Genomic DNA, 19839 nt, shown 5'->3' on the forward strand with positions numbered 1-19839 from the left:
GCCTGTGTATCTTATTTCCTAGTTGCATGCAAAAACTTTTTTTTGGTTTTTGAACATCTGTTTTTAAAACTTTGAGTTCCCCTCTTCCCTTCCCACCTACCCTCCCTAAGAAATCAAGCAATTCAACATAGGCCACATACGTATCATTATGTATAACCCTTCCACAATCCTCATGTTGTGAAAGACTAACTATATTTTGCCCCTTCCTAACCTATCCCCCTTTATCCAAATTTCTCCCTTGACCCTGTTCCTTTTCAAAAGTGTTTGTTTTTGATTACCTCCTCCCCCAACAGCCCTCCCTTCTATCATTCCCCCTTTTTTATCTTCTTCCTCCTTCTTTCCTGTGGGGTAAGATACCCAATTGAGTGTGCATGGTATTCCCTCCTCAGGTCAAATCTGATGAGAGCAAGATTCACTCACTCCCCCTCACCTGCCTTCTCTTCTCTTCCTACAGAACTGCTTTTTCTTGCCACTTTTATGCAAGGTAATTTACCCCATTCTATCTCTCCCTTTCTCCGTCTCTCAATATATTCCTCTCTCATTCCTTAATTTGATTTTATTTCTTTTAGATATCATCCCTTTATCTTCAACTCACCCTGTGCCCTCTCTCTCTCTCTCTCTCTCTCTCTCTCTCTCTCTCTCTCTCTCTCCCTATATATATATATATATATATATATATATATACTTTATCTTCAACTCACCCTGTGCCCTCTCTCTCTCTCTCTCTCTCTCTCTCTCTCTCTCTCTCTCTCTCTCTCTCTATATATATATATATATATATATATATATATATATGCATATTCCCTTCAGCTACCCTAATACTGAGGTCTCATGAATCATACATGTCATCTTTCCATGTAGGAATGTAAACAAAACCGTTCAACTTTAGTAAGTCCCTTGCAATTTCTTTTTCTTGTTTACCTTTTCATGCTTCTCTTGTTTCTTGTGTTTGAAAGTCAAATTTTCTATTCAGCTCTGGTCTTTTCACTGAGAAAGCTTGAAAGTCCTCTATTTTACTGAAAATCCGTATTTTGCCTTGGAACATGATACTCAGTTTTGCCGGGTAGATGATTCTTGGTTTTAATCCTAGCTCCATCGGCCTCTGGAATATTGTATTCCAAGCCCTTTGATCTCTTAATGTAGAAGCTGCTAGATCTAGGATTATTCTGATTGTGTTTCCACAATACTCAAATTGTTTCTTTCTGGCTGCTTTCAATATTTTTTCCTTGATCTAGGAGCTCTGGAATTTGGTGACAATATTCCTAGGAGATTTCTTTTTGGGATCTATTTGATGAGGCGATCGGTGGATTCTTTCAATTTCTATTTTGCCCTGTGGCTCTAGAATATCAGGGCAGTTCTCCTTGATAATTTCTTGAAAGATGATATCTAGGCTCTTTTTTTGATCATGGCTTTCAGGTAGTCCAATAATTTTTAAATTATCTCTCCTGGATCTATTTTCCAGGTCAGTGGTTTTTTCAATGAGATATTTCACATTGTCTTCCATTTTTTCATTCCTTTGGTTCTGTTTTATAATATCTTGATTTCTCATCAAGTCACTAGCTTCCACTTGCTCCAATCTAATTTTTAAGGTGGTATTTTCTTCATTGGTCTTTTGGACCTCCTTTTCCATTTGGGCAATTCTGTCTTTCAAGGCATTCTTCTCCTCATTGGCTTTTTGGAGCTCTTTTGTCATTTGAGTTAGTCTATTTTTTAAGGTGTTGTTTTCTTCAATATATTTTTCAGTGTTTTTTTGGGTCTCCTTTAGGAAGTCATTGACTTGTTTTTTCATGGTTTTCTAGCATCATTCTCATTTCTCTTCCCAATTTTTCCTCTATTTCTCTAAATTGCTTTTCCAAATCCTTTTTGAGCTCTTCCATGGCCTGAGACCAGTTCATGTTTTTCTTGGAGGCTTTTGTTGTAGGCTCTTTGACTTTGTTGACTTCTTCAGGCTGTATGTTTTGATCTTCTTTGTCACCAAAGAAAGATTCCAAAGTCTGAGACTGAATCTGGGTGCGTTTTCGCTGCCTGGCCATGTTCCCAGCCAACTTACTTGACCCTTGAGTTTTTCAGCGGGGTATGATTCCTTGTAGAATGAAGAGTACTATGTTCCAAGCTTGGGGGATATGCTGTTGATTTCAGAGCTATTATAGCCAGCTCTGCCACACTAGCACTCCTCCTTTCCCAAGAACCCCCAACCCGGACTGGACTTAGATCTTCAGCAGGCTCTTCACGCCTGCTCTGATCCACCACTTAATTCCTACCACCAGGTGGGCCTGGGGCCACAAGCAACTGCAGTTGTAGCTCTGTAGCTGCCCCACCTCTGCTGCCCCTGGGGCGGTGGCCAAAAAGCGAATTCCTTCACCTCCCCTCAGCTTTTCCCACTAACCTTCTCTGTTATCTTTGGTTTTTGTGGGTTGAGAAGTCTGGTAACTGCCACAGCTCACTGATTCAGGGCGCTAGGGCCCGCTCCACCCAGCTCCTGGTCTGGTTGGTCTGCGCTGCCCAAGCTGGGCTCTGCTCTGCTCCCAGCTCTGAGTGCGAAAGACCTCACCCAGCAATCATCTGGGCTGTCCTGGGCTGGAGCCCTGCTTCCCTCTGCCACCTTGTGGGTTCTGCAGTTCTAGAATTTGTTCAGAGCCATTTTTATAGGTCTTTAGAGGTACTTGGTGGGGAGCTCATGCTAGTCCCTGCTTTCCAGCTGCCATCTTGGCTCCCTAGTCTTCCCTTTTTGAACCAATTCTGATGAGAATGAGGTTCAAGCATTGTCAGCTATCCCCCATTTCCCCTTCCACCATAAAAGCTCTTCCTTGTACTCCTCTTTTAAGTGAGAAAAATTCCCCCATTCTATCTCTCCCTTCCCTCCAGTGCATCCCTTGTTCTCACCTCTTCATCCTAATACAATTGACTCACACTCATACTCTTTGTGTTGAGTCCTTCTAACTACCCTATAAATGGTAGAGTTCTTAGGAGTTATACATATATTCTGATATAGGAATTAAACAGTTTAACTTAGTTGAGTCTCATGTGATACTTCTAGGATTACTTTTTTATGCTTCTTTTGAGTCTTGTGTTTGAATGTTAAATTTTCTATTGTCTTTTCATCAGGAATGCTTGAAAGTCCTCTAGTTCATTACATTTCCACTTCTTCCCTGAAGGATTACACTCAGGTTTGCTGGGGAAGTTATTCTTGATTGTAATCCTAGCTCCTTTGCCTTCTGAAATAGCATCTTTCAAACAGTCTGCTCCTGTAATGTGGAAGCTACTAAATCTCATGTGGTCCTGACTGTGGTTCTATAATATTTGAATTTTTTCTGTCTGCTTTCAATAGTTTCTGTTTAATCTAGGAGCTCTGGAATTCAGTTATAATACTCCTGAGAGTTTTCATTTTGGGATCTCTCTCAGGATGTGATCAGGGAATTTTTAAAATTTCTGTTTTGCCCTCTGTTTTTAAACCATCTGTGTTGTTTTCCTTTTTAATTTCTTGATATATGATGTCTAGGGTCTTTTATGATCATGGCTTTAAGATAGTTCAATAATTCTTAAATTATTTCTATTTAAGCTATTTTTCATGTCAGTTCTTTTTCCAATGGGATATTTTACATTTTGTACTATTTTTCATTCTTCAGATTTTGTTTTATTGTTTCTCGATGTCTCCAGTAGTCATCAGCTTTCACTTGCCCAATTCTAATTTTTAAGGAATTGTTATTTTTCAGTCAACTTTTGTACCTCTCCTTCCACCCCAAATTTGACCTATTCTACTTTTTAAGAAATTCTTTTCTTCAGTGAATGTTTGTGCCTCCTTTAATAATAGATTAATTCTGTTTTTTAAAGGTATTATTTTCTTTAGTATTTTTGGTGCTCCTTTTACCAAGTTGTTAATTCTCTTTTCATATTTTTCTTGCATCACACTTATTTATTTTTCCAATTTTTCCTCTACCATTCATATCTCTTTCTTTAATTCTCCCAGGAATTATCCTTGGGTTTGGGTCCAGTTAGAATTTTTCTTTGAGTTGTTGTTTGTAGCTATTTTCACATTGTTTTATCTTCTTCTGAATTTATGTTTCATTGTTCTCTATCACCATAGCAGCTTTTTATGGTCAAGTTCTTTGTTGTTGTTTGTTTGTTTCCTAATTTTTCCAGCCTATTTCTTGTCTTAGAACTTTATATTCATATTGGGTTCTGCTAACATGGGGATGGGATAGGGGGTGCTCCCCTAAGCTTTATATTTTTGTGCTGCTGTTTTCAGAGCTAGTTCTGAGGGTCCTGAAGTGTTTGGTGCTGCCAAGGTAATGTAATTTGGGGAAAAATGTGGTCACCATTCTTTTAATTTGTTCTCTGGTCCTCCAGGAAGGGCACTGCTCCCCTATAACCACAAGCACTAGCATCCTCTTGGCTCTGGAACTGTCTTCCACTGCAGCCACAAGTACTAGTTTTCCTCTTTGTCTTGGAACTGTGACCATGGCCCCTGCTCCCTTGTGACTAAACACAAGAGCTCCGCTCTGCCCTAGAACTGCTTATAATCAGTAGAGTCACCAAACTGTGACAAATGCACCCAGTACCAGTACAGGGTCCCAGGTAATCTTTTTGAGACCAAATCTTACTGTCTCTCAGTTGAGAGCTCCAGAAGCTACTGCTGCTGCTACTGCTGCTACCAACACTGTGACATATACCTCCAAGGCCCATTAGTGATGCTGCTGCAGGTGCCCACCCTGGTTTCACAGACCTCTCCTGCCAACCTCCTAAGTTGTATTAGACTGGGGAAAAAGGCTTACTTTGGCCTTTTATTGGCTCTGCTACTCAAACAATTTGACTTGAGGAGTTATTTTATTTTATTTTTGATGGGAATGTTGGGAGAGTTTAACTGGGTCTAGTCTGTAGTCTGCCATCTTGGCTCCATCTAAGCCAGTGCTTTTTCCATCCTCTAGATCTCCTTGCCTAGAATGTCTTTCCATATTTTACTTTTCTACCTTCAATGTCTAACTGTTCTACAATGGATATATGTTAAGCCTCACCTTGTCAATGACATTTCCCTAGTCTTTCATGGATCCCCCTGTCCTCTGACTTTCCTGGAACTTCATCACTGATGAAGGCAATTACCTATTCTATCTAGGTAGAAGACCGGCTCTACCTTATGAGGTACCACCCATACCATAAGAGACTTTAGTACAGTAGTTCTATTGATCTTCTGTTTCCCAAATGAGAAGATTCTGCTGAGAAGACTACTGGTCCTTTTCTGCAAATCAGTTTGCTCTCATTTTTGTGTTTTAAAACTGCTACCATCATTTCATGTTGAGAAATCAGTTCAAATTAATCCAGGAGAATTTTTAGAGTGAAATTCAATTAAAAAATCTTGCTAATGGTTGGATCCATTAGACTATATTCCTCCTCTTCTTTCTCCTCCTCCTTCTCCCTGCTTATGTCTCCAAGTTGCCATGAGGATCAAATGAATAACCATGTCAAAAATATGGATGGACAGGTTGAAGATCACCCAATAATGATACTGCTGTATTTGCAAGCTCATAGGGAGGGAGTTTCTCATGACATTTCCCTAACTCTTATTTTCTTTATGAAGCCAGGATTATGTTTAAAGCTGAAAAGGCAGTTGATTTATTCATTGCCCTAAAACCTGGGTCACCTAGGTCTTGAGCCAAACCAAATGACCAATTCCAATCCTTGAGTCATTTAAAAGTATATCACATAGAATGCAGTGCAAATAACTGTGCCATCCTAGACCCTGTGGGAATGAACCAGATTAAATCAACAAGTTTTCACTTTCTAATGTGAGTGATTCCTCCCTCCACCCAATACTCTGGTTTTACCCTCAAGTGAACAAATCCTGCTATCATTTCACTCCCATTCTCACAGCATTTCTTCGGAACTGTTAGCAGAAATTTTTGCTCAGAAAGTCAAAAAAGAATGTCATTTTTGTCATTTTCTTGGGAAAGTAGATGTAGAGAGCAGGTGGTCTGTCCTTTCTCTGGCTTTAGTGGTGCCAGTCTGAAGGCAGAAAGAAAGATGCCCTATATCTTTTTTGAAGTTGAAGGGAGCTTGAGGGGTGTTCAGCTTGGTTAGTTAGCCTTGATACTAGCACAGGGAATAAATGAGTTTGCCTACTTGTCTTTTTATAATTAAAAAGAAAGAAAGCAACTCAGGTTTTTCAAAAAGATCTATTCTACTTCTATGCTAATTTAGTGGGCGTGGGGGGGCACTAGTTATTGAGAAAACTGGGTTTTAATCCTAGATCTTCCATTATTTAGACATGCAACCTACAACAAATTCTAGAATGTTGCCGTTATAAGGGACATCAGAGGTCACCTGGTGTTCTAAATCTAGGTACTCCATTTTAGAAAGGATAAAGTTAAGTTGGAATGTATGTATGGGAGAATGACAAGGATGAGATGGGGTCTCAAAACCATTCCAAAACTGTTTTCTTGGTGGTACTCAGGGTATCTAACAGGAAAAAGAGAAAATAGTAGAAAATGATAGCTCTCCTTAAGCATTTTTAAGGCTCTCACATTGCATAAATATATAAATGAGTGAATGAAGGAAAATATGAAACAATGGATGAATTTATCAAGCAATTACTCTGTGCTATGTATTGTGATAAGTGCTAGAGAAACAAAGACAAATGTGGGACAATCTCTCTCCTTAAGAAGCTTATATTCTAATTAGGGGAAACAGTACATGTAGGGGGGTGGTGTCCTGGGAAGGATTTTTATCTGTAGGAAGATTCAGGGATGGTGAAAGGAACAATAGGGCAGTCAATGTGTATACCATTTCTAAAACAAAGGTTGTGTTTATTTAAAGGACTATTTGTCTAGTTGGAACAACAATTACTTTTTTTTTGTCCCAGACTATAGAACCTAATGCATGGACTAATGCATGGCATGGAGATTGCAGAAAGACACATTTTGTTTTAAAATAAGGGGGGGAAACATTCCAAATAATAAAGACCTTTCAAAAATGGATTAGTTTACCTTAGGAAGTTTTGAGTTCCTTGTCACTGGAGGTTTTCAAACAGAAGCTGGAGACCATTTCTTGAAGTGTGGCAGAATCTGACAATATTCTGAATTAGACATGTTTAAAATTACAAGATCTCCAAGGTCTCTCACAACTTTGTAATTTTATGATCTTCTCCAACCTCCTCAATGAAACAACAGCCTATTTAAACATGACTGACTTGTGATCATCCAGATCTACTCAAACTTTTCTGGTGATTTATGTTCACTATCAATGCATGTTGCATTGGTAAACATCACTAATTGTTATTGTTAATACTAATTGTTACATTGTTAATTGTTACAACTAATTGTTTGGTCTGCTTCAGGGGTGGGGAACCCGTGGCCTTGAGGCCCCATGTGACCCTCTGGGTCCTCAAGCATAGCCCTTTGACCGAACAGATTGAACAAATTTGTTGATTTGATTGATTTGTTGAATTTAATTTGATTTTTTAAATTGAACAAATCTATTTTGTGAAATTTGGATTCAGTCAAAGGGCCAAACTCCCAGAACTAGAGGGCCATATGTGGCCTCAAGGCCCCAGGCTTCCCACCCCTCGTTTACCTTATTTTTTAACTAAAAACTTCAATCATTTCACTTTAACTTATTGGTCTTACTGTGACTCAAGGGAATGTCTCTCCAAGTCTTATCTTCTTTAGGCAAAAAAGATCTCAGCTTCCCTCAAGATTCCTTACGATCTCAAGACTTATCATACCTGTGGGGTGGCATTTTGTTCAAATTCCCTTTTAGAAAAGTGGCCTTAAGAAGAGAATACAAAGCTTCAAATGTAGTCTGACCCAGGTCAGAAGGTAGAGGATTGCCTCCCTAGAGGACTGAGGATCTCAGACTCTTCTTTTCCTCTTCCTCCTTCTCCTCCTCCTTTTCTTCTTCCTTTTCTTCTTCCTCTTCTTTCTCCTCTTCCTTCTCCCTGCTTATGTCTCCAAATTGCCATGAGGACCAAATGATTAAACATGTCAAAAATATAGATGGACATGATGATGATGATCCTATAATGATATTACTATACTTGAAAGCTCATAGGGAGAGAGTTTCTTATGACACTTCCCAAACTCTTATTTTCTATATGGAGCCGAGATTATGTCTACAGCTGAAAAGGGCAGTTGATTTATTCATTGCCCTAAAACCTGGGTCACCTGGATCTTGAGGCAAACCAAATGACCAATTCCACTCCTTAGAAATCAACTGCCAACTCAGCCATCCCCTATAACACAGACCACATGGTGCTGTCATTCTCAGGGACAGTGATGTGAGCTCTCTACAGTACCCAAACGGGGCCAGTAGGCCCTTTCTAGGGATCACGATAATGCCAAGGAGAGAGAAAACCCTCAGATTCATCAAGAAGAGAAATAAGAACTAGCTGTGCATCTCTTTGGGTGGCATGGGAAAAGCAGAGAGTAGGGGGAAACATAACCATTATTCACAGGGACACAGTGGGAGCCAGTGCTTATCACGCAGGTAGCTTCGCTGCTGGGGATCTTGCCTGGGACTCATGTGCACGGTCTGATGCTGATGTGGAAATTGTGCTGAAACGAGAATGGGTCTCTGGGGAAAGCCACAGTGGTAGATGGGGAAGTAAGCAAGTATATTATTAATGAACTAATAAATATGCCAGGCAAGAAGCAAGGCCAGTGCCAAAAGAAGTAGAATGCTTTCTTTTTAGAAAATGGAAAATAATAATAATTTTAAAAAGGGAGCCCCAACTGGGTCATGGAAGAAAAGAGGTCTTTTCGAGTTAGGCTGGTGCTGGGATTCTCAACCTGCTTTTCCTTCTTTGCAATACTACTGAATGGTAGATGGAGCCAACAGGGAGTTTTCTAGGAGAAGCAAGAAACCAGCCAGTGCATGAAACTAGGAATCATGGAGGTTGGTTTCTATTCCTGGCTCTGTCACTAACTAGCTATGGAACCTTAGGAGAATCAATTCAAGTTTGTGCACCTTGTCTTCCTCATTAGCAAAATAACTAGTTGATCTTTAGAATGATTTGCAGCTTAACTGAAGTATAGTTGAATGTCTCACATTCCTCAGACTCTGGAATCAGAAGGTTGATTAAATAGGCCACTTACCTATTCATTCACATGTCTGTTTGTTGATATAAGTCACAACCACCGTGACTGTGTCTCTAAGCAGAATAAAAAAGAGAAGCCCAACCCTTAGTCATTGGATCACCAAATATCCCCTCTACACGCACACACACACACACACACACACACACACACACACATGCACGTGCGCACGCAGTTTGGTCTAAAGGAAATTGGAAAAAAGTATCAGAGATCAGGTAACAGATTTGACTAAGTCAACTTGTTAACAAATGTTGCCTAGTCAGGGTTCAGGAGTATGAAAAGAGCGAGAGAGAGAGTGAGAGACAAAGAGAGAGACAGAGACAGAGACACAGAGAAAGAAACAGAGACAGAGAGAGAAAGAGAGAGAGAGACAGAGACAGAGAAAGAGGGAGGATATGGACTGTTCTAAAGTTTTGTTGGAGAGTGAAGATTGAATCACATGAAATAATTAAACAATACTAGACAATGTAAAATTAAATAGGAAAGTATATAGGAGTTTAGGCAAAGTGCAAATCACCCATTGTGGGTTAGAGCTGGAGAAAACTTCATAGGAAAAAAAGTAAAATAAAGTGAAAATTTGGCCTATTGGAAGGGGGATAACATTTGCGTAGATGGAAGGAAATATGCAGAATGGGTAGTCCACTGACAACTAATATGAAAGGTGGTTTAATGTGGAACTTTCCCCTATATTGCAGAATATATAAGATTGAAAGAAATGCATGATCGAAAATTTGATCTACAGACAAAATCCACTACCCACATTAAAAAAATAGCATATATGTCCAAATGATCTAGAGTTTTTTTAAAGCTGGTGCAAAAAAGGCCAAAAAGTCAAATTCCCTAAGAAAGGAAGAAGCATGAATTATGGCAGAATTAGAATAATTAAGAAGTTTGCTATGTACAATTAGTCATGCCTCACAAACACTGTTATCAGTGGGGACAAAGACTCACATTTCCCCTCAACTCTGCAAAGTTTTCCCAGAGAAATGGTCCCTGTTTTTCCTCTCAGTTCGATTAGTCCAGTAAGCCTCCATGCCTATGTAGATAACTCAAATAAGCCTGTCTGTTGCTTTCAATAAGGAGAATTAGTTTGAGGGCTGCTGGGATCAATTTCCTGAAGTGAGTAAAGGCTAGCTCTCTGATAGCCTAGTCAAGGGACCAAAGCCTTTATACTTTGGTGACTGGAGCCAGGTCACCCTACACTAAGACTAAGCCAGTAAAATCCACTTGAAGGAGAACTTGCCCTTCTCCATTTCTTTTGGATTTCAACCTGTCCATTTTCAAGAACAAATATGAAGACTTTGCAAAGACCTCATAAAAAAAAACAGGAGAAATGATTAAAGTACCAGAAAACTGGGCTGAGCAGAGAACATTAAGGACTGCCTACTCACTTAGTATGGGGGAAGAGGTTAGGAAAGGTGTCCTAAATACTGCCTGACTCATTCAAATCCCACTCATCAGAATACCATGTCTGGCAAGTCTTATCTCTGGTGACATGCTAATGGAAATCTAGCACAAAGAAGATTAGCAAATTCGTACTGGAACAGAATAACGAAGAAGCTAAGAGAAGACTGATTTCTAAGAAAGATTACTTGTTGCACACCAACTATCCAAACTGAACTGAAGAAGAGCAGAATTCTCGAGCAGGCTCCGAGAGAGAGGGAACAGGCTTACTTTCCTCAGAATAGTTCTTCCCGCAATTAGATCCTGGTTTTGTACTCATTTCTTTTCCCAGAGGAAACAGGTCCTACTGCTCCCTGGACTCTTTTAGGTCAGATCCAGAGCAGCTGCTGCAGAACCGTAATGACTGAAAGATTCAGCTGAACACGCCTGGGGGCATTAGTGACTGATGTCTTTTTTGCTTGGTCTTAAAATAGAAGTGTTCCAACAGAGGCAGCATAAGACACCCACCCAACATGACAAATACTGATGAGGAAAAAAGATTCTTGAAGGTGCCGAACAGTGCTGCCAAGGAAATGACTGATGATGATGATGATGATAATAGCACTTATATAGAACTTACTATGTGCCAGGCACTGTGCTAAGCACTTTACAATTATTATCTCCTTTGATCCTCAAAACAACCTTAGGTACTATTACTATTCCCATTACAGATGAGGAAACCGAGGCAAACAGAGGTTAAGTGACTTACCCAGAGTGACATAGCTGGTGTCTGGGGCCAGGATTGAACTCCTATTTTCCTGACTCCAGACTGGGCACTCTATCCACTGTACCACCTACCTACCAAAATATTATTCCAGATAATCATGGAAAGCCTCTAGGATGCACAAAACATTAATCAAAGTCATCAAATTAGAATGACAATAGGAAATAGAATGGTAGGGGGGAGAAAACTGACCTGGGATTCAGAAAAGTTGGGGATAAAGTTTCAGCTCAAATAATTGTTAGCTGCAAGGCACCAGGCCAAACATTTAACCTCTCTGAACATTAGCCTCCTAAACTTCAAAATGCAATAATACTTGTAATGCCAACTCACAGAGTTCCCAGATGGACAACCAAATGGGATCTTAGATGTGGTCTGGCACAAACTTGTTATTTTATAGATGAATTAAAGTAAAATATAGTCACTGGGTTGGACCCCAGTTGGCTCCCACAAATGATCAGGTAAGCATCATCACTAAGATGTGTTAGATCAGGTAAACTCTGAAAGATCAAGGGACCAAGAGTGTGTAGAGAGAGGTTAAGTGACCAAGAGCACTAAGGGAAAAAGGAACAGAGAAGGGATTTGAAACCAGGTCTAGTTATTATAAGGGAATTTCTTTGCAAACTTTAGGTATAATATAAACAATTTGACATGGGATGATAGAGTTTGGGGTAACCATATCATCTATTCATTCTGATAGGTTTGACTCTGTCCAAGGGGGCCAACTACCAAAGAAGAATGACTTACATGGAAAGATCTGAACACTCAGTGAAATAAGGCATGGCTTAAAGACTTTGTCCATTTGGTCACTTCTGGTTCATTCTGGTCGTCTTTACTTACACAAGAATATGTCCCATGTAAATGAAATATTAGCTAATTTGCTTTACATTACCCACGTATGCTACTAGACAAGCAATTGGTTAATTGCTTTTAGGTGTACTGCTAGTCTCTGCTCAGTCACCACTAAATCTTCCATACTGTTTGGCCTGATCCCTGGACTTTGGAGATCCACTTTGAATCAAAGCAGGGGAGTAGAGTACTTATCTCTCTGCATCGCTGTTATGTCATAGGCCAAGCTGCTTAGTATTATCAAGTTACTGCAATCAGATTTCAGATCCCTGGGCATCAGAGGGATAGAGGGATAGAAGCAAACTGCAACATTTCCAAGCTTAGATTCAGGAAGTCAGTGATTTACTGCTTCAACAATTATTGAGGAGTTAAGTTACATACTCCACTGTGTTAAATACTGTGGAGGGATACCAAAGAATAAAATTTATATTTAGGATAAAATCTAAAAGAAGAATTGAACTCATTACATGGGGTAGCAGGGTGGATAGGCAAGGGTCTGAGGACTGAGCTAGTCTTTCCCTAATAGTAGCACCCTGCATGTTCTCACCACAGGTCACGGGTGACACTTTTGTGTCTTCGCAATCCACTGTATAATTTCAAGGTATCTCCTTCTGATGTGGAAACAAGACTGCAATAATACATCTATCTTTTTATTGATTTCCAAACCATGAGCTTGGTAGGCTTGAGGGAGGTGCGAAGAGACTTAGGGAAGTGGAAGACACAAGAATATGAGCATTTTCTGGTTAAAGGTCTTCTTTTCTTCTTTCTTTCTTTCTTTCTTTCTTTCTTTCTTTCTTTCTTTCTTTCTTTCTTTCTTTCTTTCTTTCTTTCTTTCTTTCTTTCTTTCTTTCTTTCTTCCTTCCTTCCTTCCTTCCTTCCTTCCTTCCTTCCTTCCTTCCTTTCTTTCTTTCTTTCTTTCTTTCTTTCTTTCTTTCTTTCTTTCTTTCTTGCCTTCCATCCTTCCTTCCTTTCTTCTGTCATTCAATTGAGACAGCAGAAACCAATTCTGACCAATAAAAAATTGGGTTATTCAATAGGTAGTTCTGCTTATGCAGGTGCCTAATTGCCATTCTTCGAGGAAAGAATAGGATGGGGTGGGGAGGTGATATTTTAATAGGTTGTTCTGCTCACATGTTAGAAGCTGTCAGACCTAGGTTCAATTCCCTCTGCCCCCAACACACACACACACACACACACACACACACAGAGAGAGAGAGAGAGAGAGAGAGAGAGAGTTTTGGAACATCAAATTATCTCTCACTGTCTACCAAACACTTCCTAAATTCTGAGTTGTTTTGTTTTTATTTTTTTTTTTTTGTTTTGGCACTAAGCTACCACCTGGGCCATGGAAGAGCAATCCTTATGACTACTTTCTGATTTAGCATTCAATGCCAGATGCATAAGCTCTTTCTTGGAGTCTTTAAAATGACTTTAGTTAACATGGACATAATTTGGTAATGATCACACCCCTAGAATTTGGCAGAGACAAATTGGGCCCAAACTTATGACTAGACTAGTTTGCACTGGAAGGAGGCACTAGAGGGATCAGACACAAGCCTTGGGAACTGTAATCTTTGGAGTTTAAAAGCGCATGGGTGTTATTGGCAATTGCAGTTCAGCTCATATTAAGGAATACTGGATGACAGCCTTGAAAAATGCAAGAGCACTGCTACCCTATGGGAAGAAAATGATGGTGAATGGAACTTGTCTTCCTTGCTATCAGCTTCTGCTTTCTGGACTCTTCCTCCTTCCCCCTCCCCCTCCCCCTTTCCCATGGTGCCTTCTCCCTGCCTCAGACATCTAGTATCCTTATGATCTTGCTTTGTATCTTTTTAACAAAATCAATTCTCTGGAAAAGTTCTAAGATGTCTTTTCCACTTAAGTGCGAATGCCACTCTCTGTTTACTTCTCTAGGGATATTTGTACTTCAAGCTACTATCATTGTGAAATTAAAAATAACACAAACAAGCAAAAAAAAACCTTGTCTCAGTCTGGAATTGAGAGTCCTTAATAATGTGGCTCTAAGTTACCTTCCTGGCTTTGTTCCTATCATTCCCATTCAGACACTCGCTCTTCCAGTCAAATTAAGCTGTGAGTTGTTTCCTATATATAACATTCAACCTCCCTGCTTCCTAGATTATATATATGTGTATATATATATATACACATATGTATATATGTATATATATACATATATATGTATATATACATATATATACATATATATGTATATATATGTGTGTGTGTATGTGTGTGTACATATATATATAAATATGTATATATATATATATACTCTCATATTTGGGCACTTTATCCTAGAAGACCTATATTACTTTCTATTCATCACTTTTCAAACTTCATGCATGTGCTCCCATATTTGTGTATTTTATCCTAGAGGACTTATGTGCCTCAGCCCAATGGTGGGTGAGGTTTATAAAGGTAGTGAATACTCCCTTTGAGCACTTTCTGTCAAACCCAGTGGATAGTCATCTACTAAAAGTAAGCCCATAGCCTGTTCTAGCCAGGATCAACTGTGTATTTAACAGTTAACAGAAGCAAGCATACAAAGCACACAGTAATTCCCTGTTTTTTTTGTGGGGGCGGGGGGGTATTTTTGTTTTTGTTTTCTGGACCAGAAACATCATGACTATGTATTGATTCATTTTCAGGAATGGGAGAATGTGGTGGCATGCACGGAGGAGTGTAGTAAAACTTCACCTTCACTAAAATCTCGATCTACCTGTCATGGAGGAAATGGCTTCTTAATAAGCCCATTTCTGATGGCATCACCTAGCCCAGCAGCTTGTCTGATCCACAGTCACAAAAGAAAAACTTCTCAAGTCCCTTATTCAGGTTTAAGAGAACTCAGAATTTTTGGAGGAGTCTGCTCTTCCATACCCCCTCCGCCCACACCACCACCACCGAGTATACGCACAAGTACCTTGAATAACCAATTATCCTCAGGTCTAACTGCAGATGTTCCTTTATGTAACTATACCTTGTAAAGATCCACATTTAGAGATGCTTTCATTTATATAGTTACAATACGTTTTCCTTACAGCAAATTCCCCAATTTAACCATTTTGCAAAAGAAAGGTCACTGTGATTAACACTATGTATTACATTAGAAAGAACACCCCCAGTCTCGATTCTATTTGTCTCAGTGATTCTCCACAAATCTTCTCCTTTCTGTATTGCTGCTGCCTATTCTTGTCTAACTCTGGACTTGGGTGTCATTTGGTTAATGGTCAGAGTTCAAGTTTCCAGGTTTAAGGGAAATAAAAAAGGAAAAAAATATTTTCTGGAACACAACCTCAATGTTATTACATCATGCTGAGATTTTCTAACATTTGTCTCTAGACCAGAATTAACAAAGAGAAGGTCTAGATGACTTTGGAAAAAGATCATGCTTTCAGAGGCTCAGTCAGAAAAGACTGCTGAAGGCAGAGGGCCTGGATTTCAGTCTTGTCCCTGATATTTTATAGCTATTCATGATTTTAGGCAAGTCATATAATCTATCTCAATATAATCCTCATCTGTAAAATTGGGATAATACTAATTTCTGGACTTCTGAAAACAAATAAGGTGAATTATTCTCTTTCACAATATAATGCAAAAACCCAACATTTTTATTAATGTCTTCATTGTTCTATCTATTTTCAGCAATCTTTCTGCCATAGAGAGGCACCTTACATGTAAAAAGCCACGTGGAGGCACAAAATGGTCATGGAGTCAAAAGACTTGGGTTTGAGCAGTATAGCTGCCATATCTAGGTTGTGGGACCATTTAAGTTAGCCACTTAATCTGTCTAAGCCTCAGGGTGTTTTTGTAAATGTGGTTCTTTTTAGCAATAGGGACAGCATGAAGTAGTACATAGAAAGCCATCCTCAGAGTCAGGACAACCTGAGTTCAAGTCCTGTCTCATTGGTTGTGTGACTCTAGGTAAGTCAATTAATCTTTAGTAACCCATGCAACATTCTAAGGATCTAAGTCGGAAAATATAGTTGCTGAACTTCCTCAGTGATGGGAATTTCCTTATCTGGAAGTCCCTATAGTAATGATGTTATATATTTAGACCAAAAAGGTACAATAATCATCATTAATAAGACACCTGTATATGCTATATCAATATTGGGGATAACTAGGTGTCACAGTGGATGGAATCTCTGAAGACAGGAAGATGTGAATTCAAATCTGGCCTCAGACACTTATTAGCTGTGTGATCCTGGGCAAGTCACTTAACTTCTGTTTGCCTCAGTTTCCTCATCTGTAAAATGGAGATAATAATACTACCTGTCTCCTAGGGTTATTGTAAGGATCAACTGAGATAATACTTGTGAAGTGTTTGGTACAGTGTCTTGCACATAGTAAGTATTATATAAATGTTAGCTATAACTACCATCATCATCATCATTATCAATAAGCCTTTTCAGTCTTTAACCATAACATATACAAGAAATAGTACTTGACAGCTTTAAAATGTCTATAAACATCCAGTAACCATGATTACCAAGTACAAGGGGGAAAAATTGTACAAAAGAAATTTCCTTTAATTGGCATATAAACTTTCTCTCTTTTCATCTTTTGATTCTCTCTTTAGGATCTCTCTAGAATTTGATTCAATCTGGAGTCATGTTCCGCTACACTAGTTCCTCAAGCTAGCCAATTATCTATAAAGGTTTCTTCCTCGATGCCCTCAGTTAGCTCTGTTCATTCAATGGAAAACTCGTGGTACTGAATTCATTTCAAATGACAGGCAGAGGAATCTGTACCATTTGAATGGCAACTTAAATATACACTGTGAGGTATTTGATTTAACTTAATTTAAATTAATTTAATTTTGGCTGTCAATGCCCCAACAGAGACGCTTACTATTTCGTACTAAGTGCACGCCTATTTGGTATGTACATGCATATATGTCTGTCTGTCTATGTTTGCTTATTTTTTATAGACATATAATTTCCAGTCCTTTTGAAATCACCATTTTAAACCACAAAAGCTCCTCATATTAATATTTTACAGGTTATACAGCAAGTTAAAGGCAGTTCCCATTATAACGTAGATCTCTTAATCTCAAACTGCAGCTGACAATTCTAACCCTCTATATAGAAGTCTAATGGAATTTAATCTGTACCGTGGTTGTACCAGGCACTCACAGAAGCAAAACAATCTGGAATGAGTTGTGAGTGTAGGGGATGAGCTACCCTACAGGTGTCAATCAAGCAATCAATATGTGTCAATCAACCAATCAATAAAGTTGGCCTACTATATTCTCTACCCCGTACCAGGTCCTAGGGCATATAGTAAAAATCAAGAGTTCCATGTGTTTTACCTAGTTTTATAAGGATAAGAGGTAAACTGAAAAGAACATCACTTTTGTAAATGGGGAACCTACATTCAAATTCTGGCTCTATTACCTACTTCATATGTGATCTTGAGTAAGTCCCTTTACCTCTCTGAGGCTGATTCCTTACCTGTCTAAGTAAGGGGCTTAGACCATATGACCTCTAAGGTGTTTTCCAGGTTGCGCTCTGTGATCCTATGAAACAATAATACTGTGAGGTGAATAATACAGATATACTTCTCCCCATTTTCGAGATGATAGGATTTGCTAAATGATTTTCCTACAGCCACACAGCTAGTAGTTGCCATAAGCGGGATTTGTACCCAGGTGTCTCCTATTATTCAGAAATACAGGAAGTGCTTAAGAAATGCTTATTACCTGCTTGCCTTCAGGTTTAGCATACTTTCCACTGGACCATGACAATTTACAATAGAAGAAATGACCAACACCCCCAGTAAGCTTACAGTCTATTTGGGGAAAGGAGATTAAAGCAGATAAAAATCATTAGAGAATGGTGCCCACAGCTAGTGAAGATGTAAGAACAACTTAAGATGAGACCAGGAAAATGTGTATGGACTCTACTGGTTGAGAAAGGTTTAGGAAGGGGATAGAAGTGAACTGCTTCCACAGAACTATATGTGATTTCATTCTCCAGGAGGTTTACCAGTAGCAAACCAGAAAGCATGTGGTGAATATTTTATGATGCTGCCTAATTGAAAAGTATAAGTTAGAGGATGGGAAGGTGGAAAGATAGCAAGAGAGATGAATTCAGTTATGGATAAATTATTCTAGCTGCTGACTCTAGTAAGAATTTTCCTAGACAGAGAACCATTATATTCACGTACAATTTATTGGAATATTATTGTGTCATAAGAAACAAAAAAAGAGATGTGCTCAGAAAAATCTGTGAAGACTTGAATAAACTCAGGTTGAGTGAAATGAGCAGAATCAGAACAATTTATATATTAACAACAATATCATAACAAACAACTTCGAAAGTCTTAAGAACTCTGATCAATGGTATGATCAGCCACAACCTGGGAGTCATGAGGATGCATGCTATTCATATAATGAACAAAGATATAAAATACCCAAGGAAATATAAATTTTTAGATGTGGCCAATATAGAAATTTGTTTTCATTATGTTGAGTTGCTACAAGGGTTTTTTTTTGTTTTTACTTTTTCCTTTTCAAAGGCATGGAAAGAGAGTCAAACAGAGAAATAGAGAGAGAGACAGAGGGAGAGCAAGAAGGGGAGAGAGGGAAAGGAGGAGAAGGCAGGGAGCGAGAGACAGAGAGAGAGAGAGAGAGAGAGAGAGAGAGAGAGAGAGAGAGAGAGAGTGCAGAAGAAATCACATGCAAAATAAGAGCTTTGAAAGTTACATGTTGAAGGTATTAAATATTTTAAAAGAAAAGCAAGCTTTATGTGATAGAGGTTTAGTTTCATATGAAATCTTCTTCTATTCTGTAACAACAATGCTATTTGCAGCTTCTGTGGGGGTAATAAAACTAATAACACCAGCATACAGCAGGGCTGCTGGCACAGGTTCTTTGATCTCCTTTTCTAAAGGAAAGCAACTTTAAAGGGGCTAATGATCTTACTTTAATCAAATATTTTATACATACACACACACACACATATATATATACATATATATATATATACATACATATATATATATATGTAAAATTCACTTAGTTCAGGGGAAAAGTCACCTCCCTGAACTTCAGAGAAAATACAAACAAAAATTACAAACAGAAATTATATAAACAGAGCAAATAACACAAATCAACTGACAGGGCTACTAACTGTCTGATCAAAAGAAATACATCCATAGTTACCAGGGAGAGAAGCACCAACATCTGGGTTTTTCAAAGTTGTGGGGACTCCTTAATGGCTACCCAGAGTCTCATCTGGCTATATCACAGGAACACTTCCTATGAGTGAGACCCAAAGCAAAATGCTAACCTCCACTTCTTCAAGGTCAGAGGGCATCACAACCCTCATGACCCAGGCTCATATGGCTTATGCTTAAGCAGGTCATATGGGCCTACATTAACAATACATATTCTGAAATTTATATGTTAATATAAAAATAAAATGAAATTAGAAAAAAAAGCTGAAATCAACTTAAATAATTTTTTGAGATTATTTTTGTCTGGGTATTTAGGTTATACCCATTTTTTAAAGGTAATTTCTGATGTTTTTATGTTATGCTATCATGACTTACTCAATTATATGAAATTTGGCCATTAGAATCCCAACTCCTATATTGACCAAAATAGATTAATTCAGTGATTACAGTCTATATAGACATGAAATGACATGTATAGAGAATAGGATGTCAAAGCTAAAAAAAAAAAGGCAAAACAAAACAAATACACAAAAATACATCAAT

This window comes from Trichosurus vulpecula, chromosome 1 (assembly GCF_011100635.1).
Source record: "Trichosurus vulpecula isolate mTriVul1 chromosome 1, mTriVul1.pri, whole genome shotgun sequence".
Taxonomy (NCBI): domain Eukaryota; kingdom Metazoa; phylum Chordata; class Mammalia; order Diprotodontia; family Phalangeridae; genus Trichosurus; species Trichosurus vulpecula.